Below are 9,714 nucleotides of genomic sequence, written 5' to 3' on the forward strand. Positions count from 1 at the left end.
TGAAGAATGCTTGTGGTTGAAGATGAAGATTGAAGAACTAATTAAATCTGAGGTTAAGGGATTGAAGATGAAGTTTGAAGAACTTGTTACCTTTATGAGGTTTATCGTTATGTTTAATGCTTTTATTTTCATCTTTGTTGTACTAGTTGTGATCATTAAAATGTAGTGGCAAAAACCTTGAAATTTAATGGAAAAGAATGGTTTGTTTGATGTTCTACTATTTTCTGGATTACTTCAGTTTTGCATCATTTAATGGAAAGAAATAAAAAGATTGCTTTTGGGATTAATGGAAAGAAATAAGGCATCATATAACAAAATCCAAAATAAGGCAATGTTTAAATTCAAGACATAGCATACCCAAAATAAGACAATGTTTACATAGCATACCCAAAAAATTGCCCAACTGACATAGCATATACATAGCATTGATAACATATACATAGCATTGAAGATGCTTGTTTAAGCCTTAATTATTCAAGATCTAAACATGAAAAAAACAAGTTCATGGATTGACAATTTCTTGCATTAAAGCTCCATTCAATCCCACAAAAAGATGCTTGTTTCTTCACTTATTTACAAGTGTTCCTTTTTTTCCCCTTTGTTGCATTAGCATATGTTTCAACTTGGATGTGTCTTTGACTTTCTTCCCCTATCTCTGTCACTTGGCTCCTTGTTTGTATTTTTAACTGTTGCTTCTCTTTAGCTATTAATCCTCCTTTGCATGTCTTGGAGTTATGGCCAAAACATCCACAGTTCTTGCATTTAACTGTGTTGGACCTCTTCCCCTTTCTCTATTTACATGGCTCTCTCCTCCTGTTTCTAGATGGTCTGCCAATGGACCTTTTCAATGTTGGAGGTTTCAAGGTTGGGCAGTCTAATGTTGGTCACTACTCAGGGTCAGTTATAGGTAATATGGGTAGCCCATATGCAACCTTATTAGTGGCCACTGTAAATCAACGATTGACATATGTTGAAGGTTCCTTGTTAGCAGTGACGATGACACAAATGACATGTTTTCAGGGTATTCCAGATATTTGTCACTGGCCCGATGAAGAGATTTGTCGTCGATTCTCTTATCAAAAATAATTTATAAATAAACTCAATTAAGTAGTATAATCGAGTGTCGATCACAAAGATGGCGGGGGTTAGTACTTAGACTGTTCGAATCAAAGTTTAGCCTAACAATTGAAAGTGGTTGTTTAACTATTAACTAAAATGTAAACTAATTAAAGTAAATCAAACAAATACGATTAATGAAACGAGATTTAACAAATATGATAAAAGGTAGGGTCTTTGGGTTCACCCAAATAAGGTGGACAAGATTATGGGGTGTTGGAGTGAGTGTCCTCCACAATAGTGTGTTTACATAATAAATCTCATTAAAGAAATATAACCGGGATATTTTTTTTTAATACTCGTCAGCTGATCAGCGTACATTGGTAACTGTAATACTACGGTTTTCTAAGTGGGTTACTCGGCTGAATATGGCTTACTCGGCCGAGTAAGTGTGCCGTGTGTTTCTGGACAGTTTACTGCCCATGAATACTCGGCCGAGTATGGGAATATTCGACCGAGTAGAGGATACTCGGCCGAGTATTAGGGATTATTATAAATTACACTTTTACGGTTTCTAAATCATTTTACCAAAACTCAACGACACTCATATCTCTCTAATCACCCTAATCACTCTCAAGGCTAATTGATAGATCGCAAGTCTATACTTCCGTCTCTTGTCTCGATTTCTTTGGTAAGTCTCTAGTTCTTTGTAATCTGCTAATAGGTTGTCTTTTAGGGTTTGGCCCTAATTATTGTTTTGGGTTAATTTGGGGGTTTAGGGTTTTGGTCAGCGTATGTATAGTTGATTGTTAATTATCGTGTTGTAAGTGATGATGTTGGTTCGGGATTAACTCGTCGTCAAAAGCTACCAACCAAAACCATATTTATAACTTCACAAACTACTCTTAGCAAAGAGGCAAGTAAAGGTCGGATCCCAAGGGACGGGTATTGATGTAGGATTCTCAATTGCAAAAGGTTGTGTCTTAGGGTGTCACAATTTGAGTTGGTGTAGGAGATAAATTAAACTAATCAACAAGATGAATAAAAACAAAGTAAAGCAAATAGAGGGTTTGTAAACAATTGATTAAAGGTACTAGGGTGTCATGGGTTCATAGGGGATTCATGGGAGTTGATCATATAAACATGTTCTCAATTATATAGTAAGCACTTATTATTGTGATGGGATCGAGTTGGTGTATAAGCTTACAATCCTTAAGAAGGTTTGGGTCCCGGAGCCGAATCGATTAGATTGTACAACACCTACAAGTCGACTTGATCCTTCCTATTCAACTATATGCATGGTCTAATGAGGCTCGAGTTGGTGTATAAGCTTACAAGCCTCATTGAAAGATAGGTGATGGGTAAAAAATGCAATGATTCATAGACTCGCATTTCATCAAACATAACATGTGAATAAGTTGAAATCACAACAAGCACGCAATTTAATTATGAAAACATATTAGACCCTAGCTAAGGAAACTACTCACTCAAGATCAAGTTTAACATGTTAATAAGGTTGTCAATCATACTAACAAGGCAAAATATGATGAATAAATGAAAGTGATTAACAATAATTAAGCAAGGTTAAGGGAGAATTATACCAATGAAGATGATTCCAAATAATAAAGCAAAGAATAATAGAAGTACTTGATGATTGATGGAAGGTTGTCAATCCTCCAAATAAACCCAAATAATCTTCTAATTACCCAAAATAAAGAAAGAACAATATAGAAATTAAGGAAAGATTAAGATATGATTAATATTGAGAATTGTATTACAACTAAATTAAGACTAATTTGAGAGTATTTATAGATGATTACAACTAGATTAAGGATGGATTAAGAGAGCATAAGAATTCATGCTAATCTAGGTAGTACAAAGGGGTATTTATACTAAAGATTAGGTACAAGGATTAGGGTTACTAAGGGCTTAAATGACTATTAAGACCCTAAGAAAAGTTGAGGAAATGCTACTCGTGAAGGAAATGAGCGGATCCTCTAGCTAGTCCCGTGTTGATCTGGTCGTCCCTTGCTGAGGCACGGATTGTTCTGACTTGTGATCCGCTCGGATCCTGGGGAAGACGCTCGGATCCAGCTGCTGCAAGCCGCTCGTCTTGGGCACAAGACGCCCGGATCGTAATGTCCAGAGACGCCCAAATCGTGCTCAATCCACTCGGATTCTTGGACAAACTACTTTTCTTCTTTTGCTCCTTAACAATCCTCAAGGATCATGTCGGGGATGAAAGGATCTTTTCATCATTGCCCATTTCACTTTATTATCTACTTAGGCCTCTAGTGTTGGTCTTCTCTTTGATTCTTGGTCATTAGGTGTGATCCATTTAGCTCCATTTCACCTCATAAATGCAAGGTTAGCACTCCTTTCCTACCAAGGAGACAAAACTTCAAAGAATATGCAAAATGGGAAACTAAAGATAGTAAATGACCCAATTTAGGTGCTATAAAGCATAGGAACGAGGTTAATTCGGGGACTAAATGTGCTCAAATATGAGTCACATCAGATGTGTTACTCCTTGTGCATTACTATGATTGGCTGCGGCATAATAGATTATGAGAAGGTAGGGTCTCCCTACTCAGTTCCTGTTTAATTAATTTGAGATTGTGTTGTATTGTGTACGATTGATTGTCTGCTGATCATTGTTGGAGCGTTGGTGTTGGTGTGGTTGTGGTGATGGTTGTTGAGTGGAGTCACTTGCGGGAGTGGCTTCACACCTTAGTTCGCCCTCCGTGGAACCCGCCACGGAAGGGGATGTGCACATTAAGGGATAGGGATATCGCTCGTTGATGAGAGGGGCTTAGGTGGGGATTGGCTGCGGTCCCCCACTGGCGGTGAGGATTACCTGTTGCGATGGGTAATCTGGCAGGGCTACACACTTCGGTGTGTAGTCGGTTACTGTGTGAGATCGGGAGACCGGAGGTGGATGATGATCAGCTGGTTGCCTTTTGTACTTGTCTTATTTTGATTATACAGTAACTGACCCCGTTGTTGTTTTACAAAATCTGTGGTGATCCATTCGGGGATGGTGAGCAGATTATGACATGTGATGATGTTCATTAGCTATGGGGCCGTCATGGGGAGTCATCACTCGAGTCTAGCTTCCGCTGTCAAGAGTTTTATCATTCAGTTTTCAGTCGTTGGACATTAGTAACTTTTACTTTGGTTTTTGGATTTTGTAACATGTAAACATTAATCAGTTATACTTTAATAATCATGTTTTGGATTGGTAACTTTGATATACTTGATATGCGGGTAGAGGTCGGCGTACCCGATCAAACAATTTAACTCAACTAGTAAGGGTAGTCGAGGTCGAACCACAGGGAGATCAAGTTTGAGTATTAGTTTTGTCTTAGATTATAAGTTAGCTACGTGAATCATGAAATTGATTAATATTAAACTAAATTAACTAAGACTACTAAATTAAACTAAGAAAGCAAGTAATATAAATAAAAAAGGTCTAACAATAAAGGAAAGCCTAGGGTCCGATCTCACCTCCGACATGTTCATTTACTACCATAATCCCGTTAATTGGTCATTGGGGTGATGTGTAAAGTGGAAAACGCCTCTAATTCGCCTACTAACTCCCTCTCGGGCTCATAATAGGACACTAGCTATCCCAACTAACCCCCCTCTCGGGCTCATAATAGGACACTAGTAAAATTAAGTGTTATCAAATCTCCCCACACTTATCTCTTACTCGTCCTCGAGTAAGCACAATAATTAAACTAAGACCCTTAATATAAAAAGGACTAGCTAAACTACTAATATCCGATGAAAGGCAATTAACGGGCCTTCTCCGTCCCTTCAACTCACAACGAAACACAATGAGGTATGTGCTTCCTTGCAAGGCAAGTGGGGACTTGCGAAAAATTTCGATACATCCAACATTTAAGCACGAAATAACACATAGGATGCATCACAAAAAGTCAACCCGCTTTCCTCATCTAAGCGGCCGTTTTATTTCAAAAACCGAACAAAGAGAGTCGTTAGTGGAGGATGTCGTCTCAAGGTCTCACCAAGGTGTCTATCCCCTAGTATTAGCTCAAGTAGCCAACATTGACAACACGGAGAGCCTAAGAAACAAATTCTAGGCGGGAAAAGGGAAGTACGTCGCTATACTCCCAAGAATGACACGACACACACAAGATTCGACTCCATATCAAACCCTTGACCAAAGGAGAGGCAAGACCGACTCTCACGGGTTTCGCTAGACACTCATTGAAAAACCGGGTGATTTTTGTGACAAAAAGTAACCAAAATCACTCCCCTAACTCGACTTGCGAAGCATGCCCGCAATCTAATATGGTACTCCATCCAATATCCGCACGAGAAATGTCAAAACGATGCACATATAAGAGAGACAACCGGGTTGTAATGAGGCTTGGGTTAGGTGAAAAGGGTTCGGTGCAAGCACCATTTTAGGATATGTGGGGCTAAGGATCGAGTAGTCGCCACATTTAACCAATCCACTAAACCTTACCAAATGCAAAATGATTCTCCCACAAAATTTGGCAAAAATAGCCATTTCCAAAAATTATTCATTTCCTTTCTTAACAAGAACAATTGCAAATCCATCAACCCTTTATTGAACACAAATACAACATTCTTTTCTTTTTGATTTTCATTTCATTTTTCTCTTTTCTATTTGATTTTCTTTGTTTCATTTTTCCTAACACTTGTAACCTTCTTATTCTTGCAAAATGAGCCAAAATTGAAGAACCGTCACAAACATGTGATATCCAAGATTATACACCCAAGAAGAGTCAATTCCAACTCAAATATGCTTCCACAAACGGACTACAACGACGAACTACTCAGCAAAGGTGAGTTGTTTATGGGATGTAGTTGTTTTGTTGGTAATAGAAACGACAAGGCTAAGGCTCAAAATGGGTTAACAAAAGGGAAAAAAAATCAAGGGTATAATATAGGCTTATTTGGCTATTGTGAGATTACTTTATTGAACAAAATCGTCTCAATATGCACATCAAAATTTCTACGGAATCAAGGAATGAGCTCCATACTTTTGCATTTTGACATGACACACCACGCAAGGGGAACTACTCACAAATACCTAACGGGACTGGTTTGATGGACCGGCCATATGGAGGCTCTACCTCACATTTGAGTAGCTATGTCGGCCTAGGTCAAGTCTCGAGTCTAATACGGTCTCACAAGGTGGTCGCAACTTGGTTGTTAAGCTAGACTTCCGGGTTTTTGCAAGCAAAAACCCTAACCATGTGTCATCAAGAGGCACAGGCTATCAAGAGGGGAATGACACGGCAAAACAATTTTCATCATTGACGACATATACCCTCCACATTTAGACCCTCTATGCAACTATTTACAAACACGATGCAAAGTGTATGAAATGCAACTAAACATATGAACAAGCTACGTGAATACAAGAGTGAACAAATATATACATGTCTAGTTTAAATGCATACAATATCTAGTCCTAACAGCACACCAACAACACAAACATATCCAAAATGGTTCCCAAAGGAAACACCCACATCACATATCCCGTCCTCCTCCATGCTAATATATACAAAGAGAAAATGAAGGATAAAGGATAAAGAATTGGAAGAATTTTACCAAGCGTCTTCTCCGATGCTCGCATGTGTTGCCTATCAAAATTGTTAGGACAAATGCAATATATATAATATAAACAATGCAAAATTTTGAAATGCAAAATTTTGAAATTTATCAATTTTTAGACATTTTTTGTAATTTTTCCAAATTAACAAGTAAATATATATAAATATAAACAAATATACACAAGGTGTATATTTTCCTCCCCACACTTAAAATTTACATCGTCCTCGATGGAACGAAATGAAGGGAAGAAATAGGAAAAAATAAAAGACATGTTTTTGTATTTTTAAATAATAGAATTTCCTCCCCACACTTATTTATTTACATAATTTCCAATGGAAATAAATGTGTGGAGGAAATTCGGAAATGAAATACATGTTTTTGAAGATTTTTGAAATATAAAATTTCCTCCCCATACTTATTTATTTACTATGTTTCAAAAAGAACAAATGTGTGGAGGAAATTGAAATTAAATGCATGTTTTTGGTTTTTCAAATTTTTTCAAAGAAAAGAACATGTTTTTGGGTTTTTAGAAAAAAATATCAAAAAGAAAAAGAATGCATAAAAAGCTTGGGTTGCCTCTCAAGAAGCGCGGTTTTAAGGAAACCGCCAAACCTACAAGTAGATCCATTAACTAGCCAGGATCCCACAATCTATGGCCGAGGCCACTCATTGCCTTTATCTTGTCAAAAAAGCTCTTCTTCCAAATTTCTTGGTTTTGATTATTCTCCTCATCATTTTCAAACTCAACTACATAAAATATTTCCTTCTTCATTGGTGGGGAATGATCAAAACCAATAACCAATGGACAATCAACAACATAGGAGACTCGCTTAGCCTCCTTGCTCTTCTCTTCTTCATCTTTCCACCCTTTCATATCAAGCACAAATTTTTCCAAAAGGGAGGGAAAAGCATCACAATCATCAAATGTAAAAGGGAGGGAGGTTTCAACCAACTCACTCATGCAAGCTTTGTCAAGTAAAGGAGCATCATACTCCTCATTAACATACATTATTTCAAGTAAGGGGGCATAAGAAATGAGGCCAAGGTCATCGGTGGGTATAAGGAGTTCATCCTCACCACAAAAAGGTACCTCAAATTTCTCAAAGATAGGCTCACCAAGAGGATACACCTCACAATCCCCTTCACTATCAAAGCTTACACTCTCCTCCTCAACATACATCACCTCCAACAAGGGGTCAAGAGAAATGAGGTCTATGAAATCAACGGGTTTAAGGTGTTCATCAATAACAAGAATGGGAGCATCAAATCTCTTAAAGATAGGCTCCTCAATCAAATCAACCTCAAAATCCCATACTTCCAATAAGACTTCTTCACCAAGAGGCTCATCATCCCATTTAATCTCCAAGTTTTCAAACATGATGCTCTCTTCATCGCTCTTACTCTCATAATCCTCAAAGAGAGTATCCTTCTTATCGGTGGGTATGGCTAAGGTAGTGGTGGAGGTAAAATGGGTATAAGGCTCATCCTCAAAAAAAGGGGTCTCAACCTCAACTTGCTCAAAAGATCTGTCCACCTCAATCTCAAGCCTCCCCTCCAAGACATCCGTACTTTCCTCAATCTCCACAACATCCTCAATAACACCCACAAGCTCCTCACCAAGATCCTCAAAGTTCTCACTAAGAAGGCTATTTGATTCATTCAACCACACATCATCACCAAATTTTACTCTTTCCAACTCACAATCATGATTTGGTGACACTTCATTTGAAAAAGGGGATGTAGGTTGGGATAAGGGATGTGAAGCCTCTCTTGTAATAGGGTGAGGTGGTTCACAAGAAGAATCAAAGACATGCACATCATTAACATCATTTACCATATAATCATCCATGGGGATTTTGGGAACATAAGAAGGGAATGCACCGTAGTTATCTTCATAATCACCACATGGTTCACAACTTGATGAAAAAGATTGCATGTTACATGTATTCATGGGAAGAAGGGAAGAATGATGAGCGACAATATCATGCATATCATTATTAACATCATTCATCAAATTCATGTTCACAAAGGGTGTTGATGCATAAGAATGACAAGCGTTAAAGTCATATCCACCATAAGATTCATATGAAGATGTTAACTCATGCACAACATTCACATCAAAGGAGGAAGGGGCAACATGATAAGGATCATTCATTTCATTTTGGAAGGCCTTCTCCGACTCACTAGAATTATTAGCCAAATATTTAAGAAGCTCCCACCTTTCATCATATGGCATAAAATTAAACATCCCATCACAATTTTCTTCAATCATACCCCTAAACTCAACAAAGACACCATTATAGATCATATGACAAAATTCCCATATTTCAACATCACAATCATATTGATAAATGTAAGACTCAAGTCTATTCCAATAAACATGCAATGATTCATGTTGAAATTGTGGAAAGTAGAATATTGTCATCTAATCACACATAACAAGTAACAAAAACGTAGCCTAACAAATCTAAGACTCAACAAATATCAATCCGTTGATCTCCCCGGCAACGGCGCCATATTGATATAAAGGATTTATCGTCACTTCTCAATAAAAAACAATTTATAAAGAACCCAATTAAAAGTAGTATTTAGTCGGGTGTCGAACACAAAGATGGCGGGGGTTAGATACTTGGTTTGTTTAAGTCTTTAGTTTAGTCAAACAAATGTAAGAGGTCGATTAGTTGTAAACTAAGATGCAAACAAGGTATAAAATTAGACTAAATGAAATTATAATTGATCAATGTGAGAAAGACTAGAGCTTTCGGGTTCACTCGGGTCATTGGGCATGAAACAAGGCAAATATGAGGAATAGGTGGTTCAATTAGTCAAGGAATTATGCCTAATGTCTTAGGACACCGAGAATTCATTACCCCACTATCGTATGATTAACTAAAACCCGTCACACACATACACAAAGATCATCCAATAGTCTACACGCCAAGATTGCTCATCCAGTAGTATAGACACCAAGACAACTAAACATGTGAGAAAATACTCAAACTTTCATAGGAGCAATTCTACAAACACTTCATGTGCAAGAAAGTG

Source organism: Silene latifolia, chromosome 11, assembly GCF_048544455.1.
Source record: "Silene latifolia isolate original U9 population chromosome 11, ASM4854445v1, whole genome shotgun sequence".
Classification (NCBI taxonomy): Eukaryota; Viridiplantae; Streptophyta; class Magnoliopsida; order Caryophyllales; family Caryophyllaceae; genus Silene; species Silene latifolia.